This window comes from Papio anubis, chromosome 5 (assembly GCF_008728515.1).
Source record: "Papio anubis isolate 15944 chromosome 5, Panubis1.0, whole genome shotgun sequence".
NCBI classification, from domain to species: Eukaryota; Metazoa; Chordata; class Mammalia; order Primates; family Cercopithecidae; genus Papio; species Papio anubis.
The window spans coordinates 135,385,616-135,404,357 of record NC_044980.1 but is presented as its reverse complement, the minus strand read 5'-3'; the positions used below and the strand labels follow the sequence as shown (position 1 = coordinate 135,404,357).

The 18,742-nt window shown below is 45.9% G+C and overlaps 1 protein-coding gene across 1 annotated transcript in view; it reads right to left on the bottom strand.

Annotated features, from left to right (window-relative positions):
• ARHGAP26 (Rho GTPase activating protein 26) overlaps positions 1-7,087 on the bottom strand; it is a 519,008-nt gene extending 511,921 nt beyond the window's left edge. The window contains exon 1 of the mRNA XM_031666806.1: positions 7,069-7,087. The gene's annotated coding sequence lies outside the window, so the exon portion shown is untranslated. The remainder of the gene's footprint in view (positions 1-7,068) is intronic.
• Between the last annotated feature and the right edge of the window lie 11,655 nt (positions 7,088-18,742).

Sequence of the window (18,742 nt, the reverse complement as noted above, 5' to 3'; positions counted from 1 at the left end):
TTCAGCAGAAAGTAACCTGCCAACCTCTTTATCTTACTTGAACGACTGGCCTCCACAACTGTAAGAAAATAACTTTGTTGTTGAAACTACTCAGCCTGTGGCATTTTATTATGGCAGCCCCAGCAAACTAATGCGCCGCCCCTGCTGACACCCTGTTTTCTACACAGTGGCCAGAGTGGTCTCTTGAAATCATACTGCCTCCTGCCCTATAGCCATGGCCTGAAGAGTCTCATTCTCCTCCTGACCTCATCTCCTCCCCAGGGCTGCTATGTTGCACAAATCCCCAGGGTGCCGTGAACTTCCTACCCCTTCCGGGCCTCCCCTTTCACTGTGCTTGGGCCACGCTGTCTTTTTGCAAGTTCCACAGACATCTATGACTCTCACGCTCTGTGGTTTTTGCAGACACTGTCCTCTGCCTGACACTCTTCTCCCACACATTGGTGCAGCTCCCCGCCTCCATGTTTAGGTTGCTGGCCAAATGCCAGTCCCTGGGTGGCTCCCCTAGTGCCCCTGTCTAAAATGGCCACACCTCTCCCGGTCACTTTCCATCCCTGGGCATGCTGTGGTCATTTTCATTTAGCACTTAGCACCACCTGACATATGATTATCATGTGTGGCATTGTTTACTTGCACATTGTTTCCCTCTCCCACCTGGAGAGTGAGCTACATGGAGATAGGGGCTTCATTTTTATTGTGGCTGTATCCTCCATGCCTCGGACAGTACCTGGCACATAGTAGAAGCTCAATAAATGATAGATTTAAAAAATAATAAAGGAAAGGGTAAAGGAATTGATGTCACTTGGGTTATCTTTAAGCCTGACCACTTCTTCCCTTGCTAAAAAGCTTAGAACCGGCTGGGTGTGGTAGTTCACGCCTATAATCCTAGCACTTTGGGAGGCTGAGGCGGGCAGATCACCTGAGGTCAAGAGTTCAAGGCCAGCCTAGGCAACATGGCAAAACCCTGTCTCTACCAAAAATACAAAAAATCAGCTGGGCGTGGTGCCATGTTCCTCTAGTCCCAGCTACATGGGAGACTGAGGCAGGAGAATCGCTTGAACCAAGGAGGCAGAGGTTGCAGTGAACCGAGATCATGCCACTGCACTCCAGCCTCAATGACAGAGTGAGACTCCATCTCAAAAAAAAAAAAAAAAATCTGTGTGCTGTCTTTAGTAAGTGTGCCAGGAGTTCATGTATCAACCTCTACCTAATTTCATTGGTTCCCCTTCCTTTATTTCTCTTTGTTGTTATTCCTCTTCTTGAGATATACTGTATGCAATTTTAAAGCTATCTTTTGAGACGGCCTCACTGTGTCACCCAGACTGGAGTGCAGTGGCATGAACACAGCTCACTGCAGCCTTGACCTCCTGGGCTCAAGCGATCCTTCCACTCCACCTCAGCTTCTCAGGTAGCTGGGTCTATAGGCATGTGCCACAACGCCCAGCTAATTTTTTTTGCTTTTTGTAGAGGCGAGGTTTTGCCATGTTGTCCAGGCTGGTCTCAAACTCCTAGGCTCAAGCAATCCACCCATCTCAGCCTCCCAAAGTGCTGGGATCACAGGCGTGAGCCCTCCAGCCTAAAGCTGTCTTAAATTTTGACATGATATGAAATATAATAAAATAAATTTTAAAACAATTTTTTTTAAATGTCTCCAGTGTCTGGCCTTCCGGGATGGCTGTTTGATCTCTGGCCACCATGGGGTGGGAGAAAGACACTTTGCATGTTCCTGGCTTATAGTGCTGAGTGGACATGTGTTATTTTCATCTCAAGAGTTCCCAGGAGAATTCTTCTAAAGATGTAAAAATTCTCCCAGGGGCTGAGTATGGTGGCTTTTGCTTGTAATCCCAGCTACTTAGGGGACTGAGGTGGGAGGATGGTTTGAACCCAGGAATTCAAGGCTGCAGTAAGCTATGCCTGAGCCACTGCACTCCAGTCTGGGTGACAGAGAAAGACCCTATCTCTAAAAAAAAGAAAGAAAAAAAAAGAAAAGAAACGAAAAAATTCTCCCAGGGATCATCAGCTGCAGAAGAAGAAAAGATACCCTCTTGAGGACCTTGTGTCAAAGAATACTGAAAAACAGCGCCCTGGGGGAGGAAAGTGCATCTTCTTACCCTATAAGATGTTGTTGGGCCCAAGTTGAAAGGAGAGCTTTAAAACTTGCCTGCCCTAAAGGGCACAGAGGCGGCTTCTGGGTTAACCGCCTGGGTGCCAGCAAACTCAGGAACAGAGTGGCATTGTCTGGCCAGCTGGGTTCCTGGAGAATGCCTCTGTACTGGCTTCCCGCAGGGGAGGAAGGCTCCTGGGGGCTGGCAGCAAAGCCTGTCCTGAAACACTTCCCAGATCCGCAGACTGTACCTCTCCTCTCCCTTGGAGGTCAGACTCTGCCTCTGACCTTTGGGATCCAAGCTTCCAAACTCCCTGCTTACACAGTCCCTGCCCCAAGACTGCCCAGAAGAGTGCAAAAGCCAGCCAGCCAGCCACAGTGCGTCATGCCTGTAATCCCAGCACTTTGGGAGGTCAAGGCAGGCAGATCACTTAAAGCCAGGAATTCGAGACCAGCCTGGCCAACATGGCAAAATCCCGTCTCTACTAAAAATACAAAAATTAGCTGGGCATGGTGGTACATACCTGTAGTCATAGCTACTTGGGAGGCTGAGGCAGGAGGACGCTGGAACCTGGGAGGCAGAGGTTGCAGTGAGCTGAGATGGCACCACTGCACTCCAGCCTGTGTGACAGAGCAAGACTCTGTCTCAAAAAAAAAAAAAAAAAGAACGAAAGCCAAGCAAACCTACAAGCCGTGGCAGAAGCTTCTCCAAGGAGAAGGTTACTAATTCCAACTAGCCCGTTCACCAAAGAACTGCCCAGTGTCTTTTCACACACTCCATTTCAACTCTCAAAGCTGGGTCATAGTCAAGGTGAGGATCCCTGGTGTTTTCCATCACAATTCCTTCGCCTCAGACTCCACGTGGCTTCAGATTACATCACTTTTCTACTTTCTTTGCCTCTTTTGTGTTATGTTGGCCAACAACACTTCTCTTGGCTGCTGAGGACAGTCTAGTTGAGTCAGGGAAAAAAAATCTAGGGTCTGCAGGACAGAAATTCAAGCATAATTGTTCGGGAGTAGTGGTCAAATACAGTGCGTCAGAATCACAAATGGCAGCAGCTCTAAAGCTTGACTGTGTTCAAGAGCCGCTGAGGGACCTGTGGCAAAAGTCACCTGTTAAAAAGGAAGCCGTTGGCCGGGCACAGTGGCTCACGCCTGTAATCCCAACACTTTGGGAGGCCGAGGCGGGTGGATCACGAGGTCAGGAGTTCAATACCAGCCTGGCCAACACCGTGAAACGCCGTCTGTACTAAAAATACAAAAAAATTAGCCAGGCGTGGTGGCAGGTGCCTGAAATCCCAGCTACACTGGAGGCTGAGGCAGAAGAATCGCTTGAACCCGGGAGGTGGAGGTTGTGGTGAGCCGAGAACATGCCATTGCACTCCAGCCTGGGTGGCAAGAGTGAAACTCCGTCCATCCACACCCTAGATAGAGCTGTCTATATAGTGGGTCTGGGGTATGGCCAAGGGACCTGCATTTTTAACAAGTCCTCAGGGGATTGGAGGCAGCCAGTTAGGGGACCACCCTGTGAGCTGGTTAATAACGCAGGTGTTTGGGGCTGGCCACACACCTACTGATTCAGAACTGGCAGCCCCGTGTGTGTCATATCCCCCAGAAAAACCCGGCACACAGCTGAGTTTGGGACCCACTGCTGCAGAAATTATCTCATTTCAGAAAAAATAAGCCAGGCTTATACTTTTAAGGTCCTCTTTCTCTCTGGCCACTTATAACTGCCTGAAAATCAAGGCACATTATTGCTGGCACAGAAAGTGAAGGAAAACTTGCACGTGCCCCAGCAGCTGAGATCCTTAAACAAAAAGGACTACAGAAATGACAAGCATGATTGTAAGAATTGTACGCAGCTTTTCTTTCTTTTCCTGGGTATGGTAGGAATCTCCAAGGTCAATGTGGCCTCCTGGAGCTACCCACCTGGCTGGAAGACTGTCCCGCTCTGTGCTATTTGGGTTAGTAAGCAAGGCAGCCGCAGCCGTATCTGCCCGTCACCCAGGAGCCGGCGCGGCTGGCACGAGTCCTGAGTGGCTGCATATCGCCACCAGATGGGCTCCTCCGTGCCAGGTGCCAGGTGCCAGGTTGCTGCAGCTGCTGGGGAGTAGTCCGTCGGTAGGACTGTCTGCACCTGGATAGAATGATGTAACCTACAGGAACGCAAGATTCACAGGCGTGCAGACAAGCCTCAGAAAATTATCAGCCTCAGCTCCGAGTTACAGCTGATTCAGCTGCAATCTCTGTGGTCAGACTTGCCTGTTGAAGCACGCTACTTCTCCGGTGGACTGGATGGCGTCACTTGGAGTTTATGTTAAAGTTGAAGTCTCCCTCAAACTAATGTAACCCCTATTTCCCAGTCCTTGTAAGACAAGTGGAAATCATGGGCCAGGCTTAAGCTTAGCTGATGATCTGATCTCCCAACTGCATTGGGTGCCGCTGGGGTCACCTAAGCCATTGCTCCCTTTCACTCCTTCAACAAACATTTACTAAGTGTCAGAAATGATAGTAATCACAAACATTGTCTGAATGATTACTGGGGTTAGGCATTGTGCTAGACTTGGCACCAGCATCTTCTTATTCAGTACTCACTAAGCCGAATAAGTTCGAGTTCATTTTACAGGTGAGGAAACCCAGCTTCCCGGAAGCAAAGCAGCCTGCCTAAGGCCCCACAACTAATGAGGGGTAAAGCCTCTCATCCATCCACTTGAACAACAAGCCTTACCCTCTCTGTGGGGTCTTCCCCATGGCCTGGCACTGAGCGTGTAGACACTGAATCAGCATACACAATGTCAGGTTGTGACTCCCCAGCCCCTCTGACTGGTCCCTTCCTCCTATCCATTAGCTGTCTCAGGTAGGCTCAACCCTACCATCCAGGGCTCCTTCTTGCTGCCTTATCACCACTCTGCTGACCTTCTCTGCACCCCTCTGACTTCTAATGCCTGGCCTCTTGAACCTGGTGTTCCTCAGAGTTCTTTGAGACTTAGCCCTCAGGACGTTTCTCCCAGGAAGTCTTCCCTGACCCACACCTCCTCCACATTTATGACTCCATTGTATGATCGCAGTGCATACCAAAGATGCCTTTGTCTCAACATGATATCCCATATTAGGTTGGAATTTTTGGTTTCTATCTGTCAGTATCCTTCATTAAAATGGAGTTTCATGAAATTGGACAGCTGGCGCCACCACGATGCACGGCGCATGGCGGGTCCTCCATGGATGCTTGCCAGACCGAGCACAGCTGACTCACAGGCCTCAGGCACCAGGGCATGGGCAATAAAGACAGGGAACCTAATATTTTAACACAAGAAGGAAAATACAACCTCACAAATGTCATAGTTGGAAGAGGGAAAAAGACAACTGAAATATGGTCACCAAAGAATACAGGGAAGGATATAACACACAGGCTTAACGCATGACCCTGTAGTCTGACCACCTGGGCTTGAGTCTTGGCTCCCTCACTTGAAACTAGTGAGATTTGGAGCAAGTTGTTTTACCTCTCTGAACCCAATTCTCTCATCCATAGAGTGGGAGTAGCTAATCTTACAGGGTTGTGTGAGGATGAGATAATTCGTGTGCAGTGTTGAAAACAGTACATTGTTCATGCTTGGATGTTATCTTATTTTTTGTTCACAATAAATGGATTTGCTAGAAAGGGGTGAGGGAGGAAACTGAGAAGAAACAACGGTCATAATATTTTATATTGAGGTGCAAACCACCAGGTCCAATTTTTTTAAACGCAGGTCAGAAGTTACCACCCAAAGGTGTACAGATTTTTTTAATTTTCAATGAGCTGCCTATTTAAAAATGAAGAAACTTTACATCATGAGAAAGAAATCCAGAGATCCAACTTCTGTTGAAAAACTGGATGACTTGGCAACTCTGAGCTTCTACTTCCCGTGGTAATAATTGTCGGGATTTGTGCATCACCGCCCACTTCAGAGTGTACATGTGCTCTCCAGCTCACGCGACCCCTCCAGGCCCTCTTGCTTCTTACCTGGCCTGCTTCATGCTATAGGCATTTGAGTTTATGACCTCAGCAAGAGATGAAGTCTTCACAATAATAATATACACAGTTTTCCTCTGCTCAGAACCCCCTCATACCTCTTTGGTGTGTCTATCATAAAAATCAAACTTTAACTGCTCCCTCCTCCATCTGGGAACCCATCTCGCCTCATTTCCTATGACTCCCCATCCATCCTCCCTCCCCACCAGGCTGCCCCCTGCCCCCCTCCCACCCCAGCTCCTCCCCGCTATGGGGCTGGCATGGCCTCTCCGTCCCCTCTGCTTTCCCAAGTCCCCCTGCCCTGTGAAGGTTTAGCTCGTGTCCAGACACCCTAATGAGCTTCTTCCCCACTCCCTAGCCCACAGGTGGTCTCCCTTTTCCAGGCTTGCACTGCCCTTCGGACAAGGGTAACTACTATTACAGTATGGCTGTGTCTTCTTAGTCTTTACTCTGAAAAGAAGCCTGTTCTTATCTATGCAGTTTCTCTCCTTTTCCCCTGCCCCTTGGGGCTTCTGTCCTTGCTGGGCCTGTTCCTGAAATTTTGTGATTTACAACAAAACCAGAATGGGATGGGGAGAAATTGGACAAGAGGTATGGGAGACAAGGGGAAAAGGAAATGAAAACGAGGGCAAACTGAGGGTGTGCTGTTGAGAGTGAAAAAGAAGGCAGGAGGCCCTGCAACAGCAGCTGGGTGGGAGGGAATGGGAGAGGAAGCTGGGGAGGGGACGTGTGCAGCATTGCGCGGCTCCCAGCTTCCTTGTATTTACCCATGCTGTCAGAACCATGTCGTGTGGGCCCTCTTTAGTCTGTTTCTAGGCAGCAACCCTGCCTTTTACAGAGGACTGGAAGCTCTGTGAGGGCTGACAAATTATTACTATTTAGTGCTCCTTACATCCCTCAGAGCCTTCGGCCCAGGGCTGAGCCCAGGGACTGCACACATTCATGCAGAATGACTGACCTCAGAATCCCCAGGTGTCGTCAGGCAAATGACCTGTAGGCTCTTCGATTTCACCTCCTGGCAGAAGTGTGATGAGATCAGATACCACCATGGTTTTAAGTCCCAGAGAACAACCAGGAAGATGCTCTGGAGGAGAGAGCAGCAGTTATCGAGAGGGAGTAAACATGGCAATCACCTGAGAGGGGAGGGGTCTCGTTAAACCAGAGATTGCTGGGCTCCACGCCCAGAGCTCCAGATTCAGCAGGTCTGGGCTGGAACCCCAGAATGTGCTTTTCTAACAACTTCCCAGGTGATGAGGATACAGCTGGTTGGGCAGCCACACTTTGAGAAACCCAGCTCTAGACTTCAGGGCTGAGGTCTGATCCAAAGCCACATCATCCTGCCACTCTACTAGAAGGAAAGTGACATCCCCTCCCTTTCTAGCGACTGTTCCCTCTTCATAATCCAGCACTCATTCAACCGGCCTCAGAGCTTTATGGAGATTGTAGATGCTCATGGCTGAGTGGAGGGTGTCCTCTTGTGGCCCAAATAGAAAATTACCTGAACTGCAGTGACCTCACTCTCAGCCTTAACAGTTTGCCAAACATTGAATTTTATCTGCCTGACAAAAGATCCAGGGAAACGGGATGTTCACCATTCGCCCGATCTGGTCCACTGTAGAGGAGGGGCCAAGGGTCCGCTCAGAGCGAGATGCGTCAAATACTTGGCCCAAAAGGTGTCCAAGGACCGCAGAAATTATTTGTTCTCATGACTTTGGGATTTTGTAGGTTGGGAAGGTGTCTTAGAAGAATAGTCTAAACCCAGATACTCACAAAATTCTCTATTGAAGGATACACCTTTGACACATGAGTTAGAAGTAAACAATCTCAAAGCCTTGGAAACACCATGTGACTAAGAAGGGACCTTAGAATGGCTTTGAACCATGTTTGGATTTGTTCCCTGAACTTTCCTGAAACGAGAAAGCTGGCATCATGAACTGTGGGCTAGTGTAAGAACACTGGAGCAATTGTCACCAGCTCCGTCACCAACCAATCTGGTGCAAGCCAGTCCCTTCTCAGGATTTAGCAGCCGTTCCAACACCATTCTGTGATTCACTGCCACCTACCGCTCAGGCCCGGAATGAGCAGGATTTGGTAACCAGGACACAGGGGCAGTGGAGCGGCACTTCTCAGAGTTTGGCTTGTATTAGAATCACCTGGAAGGCTTGTTAAACTGTAGATATAGGGGCTTTACCCCCAGAGATTTGACTCAGTAGAATTGGGGTAGACCTGAGAATTTGCTCTTCTAGTAAATTCTGGGTGACACCAATGTTGCTGGCCAGAAGATGCCTCTTTGGATAACATTTGTAATTCTCCTACCACACACTTGCTGAGCTTGATTATTAATCAGTCACATCTGTAAGTGATCAAGAGCCACTAATGCAGGATGTCTCAACCTGGGCCCGATTGATATTTTGACCTGGCAATTCTTTGTTGTGGGGGTAGCTTGTCCTGCACATTATAGGACTTTAGCAGCATCCCTGGCCTCTACCTACTTGATGCCAGTAGTAGCCACTTCCCCCAGGTTTTGATAATTAAATATGTCTCAGACATCACCAGATGGCCCTGGGAGGCAAAATTCTCCCATTTGAGAACCACCTATCTCAAAAGTGGGACTATTTTCCTCTTCCGTTTGACAGACTGTGAGGGTATCTTCAAGCATTGCCTTACCTAGGATACTGACATATAATAAGCTCTCAGTTGTTTGTGTTTAAACAACAGAAAAAAATAGACTACCTATCTTGAGTGCTTAGTATGTGTGAGTTACTGTGCTAACACTTTTTAGTATGTAATCAATATTTTTTAAATCTCTGATATACTTTACATTCTTGTTTTTGTACTTAGTGTGTATCTTACCTTTACAGCAGATCCTAATTTGCAGTAGCCTCCTTTCCAGCGCTCCAGAGACACGCAGCTGCCACACTGGATCCTGCAGGGCTAGACTCTGAGCCCAGATTCTGCCTCTGCCCAAATGGCTTCCAGCCTTTAGATGTGAAACAACACATGCCAATTTTACTTCAATGTCCTTCCATTCCTGTCCTTATTTCAGCTATTTTATCAGACTCACATACCTATTCATGTACTTTGCAATCAGTCCTTGGAATAGTTCCACATAGTTTAAAATAAGGTCTGCAGTTTTATAAAATTTATCAAACAGCAGAATACCTCATCTGGTGGCCAGACTGTGTTGACTATTATCATATTTTAGTTCTGAGAGCTTTTCAAGGGGCTGTTTTCCAAAAACAGTCTGTGTTTATGCATGCTAATCCTATCCAATGCTAATCACTGATGCACAAGTTCAATCACACTCTCCCATTTTTTGGTTTATCTCACAATATCCAGGAGTGTTCTTCTCCATTCAGAGATTCTGCCTTTTCATTAGTCCTATGTGATGTTTCTCCCTGTCATTCCTCATGTTATCCTTAGTAAATGTTTCTGATCACTTACGGAACCAATTATTCTCTAGAAAATTTGCAGTGAACCCTTTAGTCTTACCACATTTGTTCATTCAAATTTTACAGGCAAGAAAATCAAGATAGACTTAATTACTAAGGTCAACCTTTAAAACCTTTAAGTATTATGCCAATAAAAAGTAGTCACGAGTTAACCCTAATGAAATGTTTCCTGTGAGCCATGCCCTGTGCTCAGCTCTTAACATGCATTGTTTACTTATCCTAATAGGCCTATGAGGTAGGTGCTGGGATGATCGCCATGTTAGAGGCAGGGTAAGAAGGCACAGAGAACTTAAGTAACTTGCCCAAAGTCACCCAGCTGGCAACTGGCAGGGCTGGGGCTCATATCAAACTGTGGATGATGATATAGTTGGTCCTCTAACCTCTATACTCCATTGCTAGGAAAGATGATTTACAAAAGTTCTTGTTAGGCCTTCTCTTGATGAGGAAGAATATATATATACATATATCTCCTGGTATTCTAGGAACTGCCTCTGAAGCAAGGTGCGAAGACTTCTCAGGATGCAGTGCTTTTGACTTGAACAGGGGGCTGAGTTCCCATCAGAAGCTTGAACCAAGATGTCACATCAGAAACCTTCAGAATCCAGTGCCAGGAGAGCACCGGGTTCAAGAGTGAATGGGAGTATGGATGTGGAAGTGGCAAGTGAAGATGATTCCTTCAAGAAGATAGGCTACAGCAGGAGAGAGAGAGGAAGGATGGGAACTGAAGGGAGGCAGGGCTTAAGGGAGGGTTGTGCTTTCTCTGTATTAATTTGTTTTGTTAACTACTTGAGCATATTGCAATGGTGATGGGGGAAAAATTAAGAGCTGAAGGCACAGGAAAGCATAGGGGGGCGGATAGAAGCTGAATCAGCAAGGACCCCGAAGAGTCTGCTCGCGAAGACATTTGAAGCTCATGTCGGGAGACATGTTTGCTGGGTCTGACACCAAAGCCTGCTCATATCTGCATCACTCTCTGGCTTCCCACTATCACTGCCTGACAATCTACGGCTATCAAAGATTCCCAGAGCCAAGTGGCTTGGAAGCTGTTTACAGTCAGAAACATTTTCCCTCCACTGGGCACCACTTCTTATCCTTTTAAGTGAGGAAATACAAAATGCATGATATCAGAACATATATCCTGGGGCAGCCCCCTATGTAGGTGATATGGTTTGATGCAAAGGACATTAATCTGCTTCTTCCTAAAATAGTTCCCATCAGCTTTCCTCAGACCTTGAACTCTTCTGTTGGGATTACCTTCCTAAAGTGTCCTGTTAAAATACAAACAGGTCAAAACGATCTCGAAAAGGACACCCATGCTCATTGCAGCGTTATTCACAATGGCCAAAAAGGTGAAAGCAATCCTGGTGTCCATTGACAGATGAATGGACAAATAAAATGTGGCATATACGTACAGTATTATTCACCCCTAAAAGGAAGGCAATTCTGACACACACTACAACATGGGTGAACCTTGAGGACACTATGCTAAGTGAAGCGAGCCAGCCACAGAAGGACAAATACAGTATGATCCCATATATAGGAGGTACCTAGTCAAATTCAGAGGCAGAAAGCAGAGTGGTGGCTGCCAGGTCTGGGGGAAGGGGAATGGGAAGTTACTGTATAGTTAAGTGTGGAGCTTAAACCTAGGAGGATGAAAAGAGAACCGGAAACGGATGGTGGGGATAGTTGCACAAGAATGTGAATGAACTTAACACCACTAAACTAACCGTACATTTAAAATGGAGAAGTTTATGTTATGTGTATTTTTCTGCAATTAAACAAAACACTGGGTGATTTAAAGGGGCTGCCTGATCAATAGCGATACTATTATTAGTTTGGCTCAGCTTTCCTGTTAAGGCCACTTTGCCCAGAGCAGGACTCTAAGGAGCCAGGGCTGGGAGGAGCTGGAGATGGAGAGGTGACAGGCATGAGGACAGTAATTCACAGGGCGCTGGAATGCGTTTTGACAAAGGCCAGGTGTCGGTTCCCGTCCTGACCTGCAGGGGGCACTCCGTTGAGTCCTGGGAAACAGGAGGAGAACGGGAAGCCTAGAAAGCCCTGGGAGCTCCTTGAGCGACAGGGAAGCCTCTGTCTATCCGGACTTTTACTGAAGCCGCCGGCGTCATGATACTACACAGTGGTTATTCTTAGGCCCCGAGAGTCAGCAAAGCCGCTTGTTTGGAAAACCTTCTCCCGGGTCGCCCCTCGCAGGCTGTGTCAGGGGCGCCCCGCCCCTCCGTGTCCCGGATGGGTGTGAGGACGGCGGGGCCGCGCCCCCTGCTGGCCGCCTGCTCAGCTGCGCCGTCGCCGCCTCCGCCATCAGCCCTTGGGAAAGAAAGCCATTTTGGTCACAGGAAGCAACGTTTTCAACTTCTCTCATTAATGAGAAAGACAGAATTGTGATACTCGAATGGGAATACTCGAGGAAGGAATAAATTACATTTCCATGCAGCTCCGGCTCGAGTCCCAAGCTGAACAGATGCTGTTTTTATCAAATACTTTCTATTCTGTGACGTGCTCTGCCAACTTTCTATTATTAGACAAATCAGGAAAAGTCTGATTTCTCTCCCTTCTGCCTTCTCCTTCCCGCTTTTGTGGGAGGGTGGTAGTTTGGGTGGAGACTCTGTCCTGTCCATAGAAGGTAAGTGACAAGGAAATGGCAGCCACCTTGAAAACTTGCCTTGATGCCAGCGTGTCCCAGAAATGTCCTTTAAAATGACATCTCATCCAGACGTCACCCCATCCCAGATGGCATAGCTGATGGAACAGGAAAAAATACATATTTTAGAGTATTTACAGCATCTTTTCCCCCTGCCCCGACTTCCTTCCTGTGAAGGAGGAATTAGTCTTCACTAGCCAAGTTCTGGAGTATTTCTTTTTCCTTTTTCTTTTTTTTCTTTTCTTTCTTTTTTCTTTCTTTCTTTTTTTTCTAATTGAGATAGTGTCTTGTTGTGTCGCCTAGGCTGGAGTGCAGTGGCGCCATCATAACTAACTACAGCCTTGAATTCTTGGGCTCAAGTGATCCTCCTGCCTTAGCCTTCAAAATGCTGGGATTACAGGCGTGAGCCATTGCACCTGGCCCTGGAGTATTTCTTGTGCATAATAAGGGAAAATGTGAGAAAGAATTCTGAATTGTACCATGGGTAGGATGGGTTGATGGGTCTACCTAAGAGAAGGCAGGGAGTTACCTACTAAGGAAAGCAGAATGGATCAGAGGGCAAGAGAGAGAATAAGAGAAATGAGCCAGGGATGAGCTGGGTTTGGGAGAATTCAAGAGATAAATTAAGGAGGACTGAAGTAGTGGCTGGGCTGTTGATATGGTTTGGCTGTGTCCCCACCCAAATCTCATCTTGAATTGTAGTTCTCATAATCCCCACGTGTTGTGGGAAGGACGTAGTGGTAGGCAATTGAATCATGGGGGCAGTTACCCTGTTCTGTGAGGGAGATGCGCAAAGGGAAAAGAAAAGACACACACACAATACCTTTAAGGGTAAGCAACCTTTATTCCATGTAAATGGCAATGCAGATATAATAAGCAAATGATATAATCAAATTGCAATGAGAAGGGGAAAAGGGAGAAGATATACATAGATAGAGAGAGAGAGAGAGAGAAAGGGAGAGCCTGGACTACTGGGAGGCTAGAAGTTAATGGCAAGGGGATGCCAACTTCCACCCCACTTCTCCCATCAACATAGACTATATATATACACACACACTCACCAGACGATGGAGGATTCATCACCAGACCAGAAGCAACAGCCTGGGCTCCGGAGTCGGCCACTCATCCATGAACAGATGAGGGGAGGTCTCATGAAGCTTCGGCATGGTCTGGGACCCTAGCTCTTTTTGTAATGAGTTACTTGGCATGAGGCCCAGTCACGAGGGCCCTTCATGACTGGACTCAAGGAACACAAAAAGGTCAACTTGTTTTTGTAATTGTTTGTTGTTTTTCAATAACTAACGTACAGGAACAGATTTCTCCGAAACCTTCTGGAAGAATGTCTCAAGGGGCTCATGCAACCTGTTCCAGGACTTGGTGACCATTGTTTGTGTCCACGTTCAATTGAGTTCAAATTTAAGATTTAACTTTTCCTCCACACACCCCCATGCTGTTCTTGTGATAGCGAGTGAGTTCTCATGAGACCTGATGGGTTTATGAAAATCTTTTCCCCTTTGCTTGGCACTTCTCCTTCCTGCCACCATGTAAAGAAGGATGTGGTTGCTTCCCCTTCCTCTATGACTGTAAAGTTTCCTGAGGGCTTCCCACCCCTGTGGAACTGTGAGTCAATTAAAACCTCTTTCCTTTATAAATTACACAGTCTCAGGCAGTTCTTCATAGCAGTGTGAGAATGGACTAATACAGAAGTCATGAGGAGGACTTGAGAAAGAGACAAGAGAAGAGGATTCTTCAGAAATGTTGGTGTTATGGATGGAACCCAAACTCCACCCTTTGGCGTTTGTAAGAGATTTCAGTAAAGACATAAATTGGTTTAAAAACTGTGTTTTGATCAAGCATAGTGGCTCACTCCTATAATCCTAGTACTTTGAAGAGGCCAAGGTGGGAAGATTGCTTGAGGCCAGGAGTTTAAGACCAGCCTGGGCAACACAGCAAGACTCTGTCTCTCAAAAACAAATTAAAATTAGCCTTGTGTGGTGGCATACACCTGTAGTCCCAGCTACTCAGGAGGCTGAGGTGAGAGGATCACTTAAGCACAGCAGTTCATAGCCTTAGTGAACTGCTAAGTGCATGATTGTGCCACTGCACTCCAGCCTGAGCAATACAGCAAGACCCCCAACTCATAAATAAATAAATATGTTTTGTATGATGATCTGGTGTTTATTCAAAGCAGCCTGGACTACTGGGAGGCTAGAAGTTAATGGCAAGGGAATGCCAACTTTCACCCCACTTCTCCCATCAACATAGACTATAGTCCAGATATTTTAAACTAGTATCCTATAGGGTAGCTGGGTATGGACCCCAGAGGCATTTTATTTGGCTAATTGAGGCATTTTATTTGGCTAGTTGAGAGTTAAATTTTTTTTGAACCAACAATTGAAAATTGGGATTTCACATTTTAAAAGCCTGCATTTCCTTTCCTACTTCTTTTGAAAAAAATGGAAAAATTTAGCAACATGAGGCCCTTATTACCACAAGGCAAAAATGGGCTCATGCTTTCTATTTAACCTCAGTGCCCACCCCTCACATAAGGCATGTATATGCATGTATACCCGGCCCACTGCCTCCATTTGCAGGTGTACCTTGGAGAGATTGTGAGTTTAGTTCCAGACTGCCACAGTAACGCAAGTATTGCAACAAAGTGAATCATACAAATTTTTGGTTCCCAGTGCATATGAAAGTTTTGTTGACACTATACTGTAGTCTAGTAAGACTGCAACAGCATTATGTCTAAAAATGTACATATCTCAATTAAAAGTACTGCTAAAATAATGCTAATTATCTGAGCCTTCAGTGAGTTATAATCTTTTTCCTGGTGGAAGGTCTTGCCTTGATGTTGATGGTTACTGACTGATCAGACTGGTGGTTGCTGAAGTTTGAGATAGCTGTGGCAAGTTATTAAAATATGACAGTAATGAAGCTTGCCATGTCAATGGACTCTTCCTTTCACAAAATATTTCTCTGTGCCATTTTTGATAGCATTTAATGACAGCAGAACTTCTTTCAAAAGTGGAGTCAATCCTCTCAAATGCTGCTTCTTCTTTATTAACTAAGTTTATGGAATATTCTAAATCCTTTGTTGTCATTTCAACACTGTTCACAGCATCTTTACCAGGAGTAGAGTCCATCTCAAGAAATCACTTTCTTTGCTCATCCGTAAGAAGCAGCCCCTCTTTCATTCAAGTTTTATCATGAAATTTGTATTAGCGTTCTCTAGAGAGGCAGAACTTATAGGATAAATGTATAAATGAAAGGGAGTTTGCTAAGGAGTATTGATCATGCGATCACAAGGTGAAGTGCCACAATAGGCCATCTGCAAGCTGAGGAGCAAGGAAACCAGTCCAAGTCCCCAAACCTCAAAACTAGGGAAGCTCACGCAGACACACCCAGGAACAATACTTTGCATCCTTCAATCCAGTCAGTGAACACTCAATATTAGCCATTACAAGATTGAAACAATTCAGGCACATCTTCAGGCTCCACTTCTAATTCTAGTTTTCTTTCTGTTTCCAGCACATTTGCAGTGACTTCCTCTAGTGAAGTCTTGAACTCCTCTAAGTCATCCGTGAGGGTTAGAATCAACTTCTTCCAAACTCCCACTAATGTTGATATTCTGACCTCCTCCCATGAATCATGAATGTTCTTAAGGGCATCTAAAATGGTAAATTCTTTCCAGAGGGTTTCAAATGATTTTGCCTCCAGATCTTACTGTGAGAAACTACCATCGTGAATAACTATATAGCCTTCTCTCAAAAAATTTAATTTCTTTTTGAGAGACGGAGTTCTCGCCTCTGTCAGCCCAGGCTGGAGTGCAGTGGCTGGATCTCAGCTCACTGCAGCTCCGCCTCCCGGCTTACGCCATTTTCCTGCTCAGCCTCCCAGTAGCTGGGACTACAGGCTCTCACCACCTCGCTCGCTAGTTTGTCTTTTTTTAGTAGAGACGGGTTTCACCGTGTTAGCCAGGATGGTCTCATCTCCTGACCTCGTGATCCACTTCTGTCTCGCCTCCCAAAGAAACACTCTTGATCCATGTACTCATGAATGGATGCTGTAAGCATGAAGCATGAAAATATTACTCTTATACATCTCAGTTCTTCGAGCTTTATACTTGCATGCATTTCACATATAATATTTTGAAAGGAATCCCTTTTTTTTCCTGGAGGAGTAAGTCTCAACAGTGGGCTTAAAATATTCAGTAACCATGCCACAAACAGATGTGCTGTCATTCAGGCTTTGTTATTTCATTTACAGAGCACAGGCAGAATAGATTTAGCACAATTCTTTGCTTTGAGACAGGGTTTCACTCCTGTCACCCAGGCTGGAGTGCAATGGTGTGATCTTGACTCACTGCAACCTCGGCCTCCCAGGCTCAGGCAATTCTCCTGCCTCAGCCTCCTGAGTAGCTGGGACTACAGGCACATTTCACCACACCTGGCTAGTTTTTGTATTTTTTTGTAGAGATGGGGTTTCACCCTGTTGCCCAGGCCGGTCTCAAACTCCTGAGCTCAAGTGATCTGCCTGCCTCGACCTCCCAAAGTGCTGGGATTACAGGCATGAGCCACTGTGCCTGGCCTGGGTTTAGCATAATTTGTAAGCGTCCTTAAATTTTCTGTATGGAAAATGAGCAATTGGCTATAACTTAAAGCCACCAGTTGCATTAGCCCCTAATAAAACAGTCAGCCTATCCTTTGAAGCATTGAAGTCAGGCATTGCTTTCTCCTCTTGAGCTATAAAAGTGTTAGATGGCATCTTACTCCGATAGATTGAACATTGAAATTCTGTTGTTTAGTGTAGCCACCACCATCCATAATCTTAGCTAGATCTTCTGGACAACTTGCTGCAGCTTCTACATGAGTGCTTGCTGTTTCACCTTGCACTTTATGTTGTGGAAATGGCTTATGTCCTTAAATTTCATGAACCAACCTCTGCTAGCTTCTAATTTTTCTTCTGTAGCTTCCTTACCTCTCTCAGCCTTCATCGAATTGAAGAGAGTTAGGGCCTTGCTCTGGATTAGGCTTTAACTTAAGGGAAGGTTGTTACTGCTTTGATCTTTTATCCAGACCACTCCAACTTTCTGCATATCAGCAATAAGGCTGTTTTACTCTCATATCATTTGCTCGTTCACTGGAGTAGCGCTTTTAATTTCCTTCAAGAACTTTTCCTTTCCATTCACAACTTGGCTACCTGTTTGGCACAAGAGGCCTCTATTTTGGCCTGTCTTGGCTTTTCCTCATGCATTCCTCACTGAGCTTAATAATTTCTAACTTTCGATTTAAAGTGTGGGATGTGCCACCCTTGTTTTCACTTGAACACTTAGAGGACATTGTAGGGTTATTGATTAGCCTAATTTCAATATTGCTGTGTCTCAGGGAATAAGGAGGCCTGAAAAGAATGTGAAAGATGGGGAATGGCTGATTGGTGGAGAAGTCAGAACACACAACATTTAGCAATTAACTTCGCCATCTTATATGAGCACAGTATATGGCACCCCAGAATGATTACAAGAGTAATGTCAAAGATCACTGATCACAGTTTACTGTAACAAATATAATAATAATGAAAAAGTTTGAGATATTGTGAGAATTACCAAAATATGATCCAGAAACAAAAAGTGAGTACATGATGTTGGAAAAATGGCACCTAAAGACTTCCTCAATGCGGGGCTACCACGAACCTCCAATTTGTAAAAAAAGATAATATCTGCAAAGTGTAGTAAAGCAAACTGCAATAAAATGAAGCATACCTGTCTATTTTCTACCATCTGGTAATGGCAGACTAAATTCAGACCTACTGTCCTGCTGAGGACAATTAGAAAAGTGGGAAAAAATAAAAATAAGATCTGCTTGAAAACATCAGAGTTAAAAAGATAATGAAGAATCACCAACGAAGATCTGGAGAAAGATGGGTATTCAAGGAGGCAAGCCCAATAAGTGGGCCTCTTTTCCCCTTGGGACATTTGCTGCTTCTGGGAATGACAACTAAGAACTGGAGAGATGGTCAGGCATGGCGGCTCACACCTGTAATCCCAGCACATTGGGAGACCAAGGCAGGCGGATCATTTGAGGTTAGGAGTTTGAGACCAGCCTGACCAGCCTGACCAACATGGTGAAACCCCATCTCTACTAAAATACAAAAAAAAAAAATTAGCCAGGTGTGGTGGTCGGTGCCTATAATCTCAACTACTCGGTAGGCTGAGGCAGGAGAATCGCCCAGGCTCCCAGGAGGCAGAGGTTGCAGTGAGGCGAGATCATGCCACTGCACTCCAGCCTGGGCGACAGAGTGCAGAGCGAGACTCCCTCTCGATTAAAAAAAAAAAAGAAGAACTGAAGAGACTAAGCAGAACCTGGGCAGCTTTGCGTGGCCACATGAACACAAGTTGGAATCCAGTGCTCACCAAAGGAGAGGGCAGACATACAACCCCCCATGGCAGGCTAGGACCCTGAAAGTCTTCATCTTGAGACTGAATGAAAAAATTAGCCCAATCTGGTAGCATGGTGGCATGT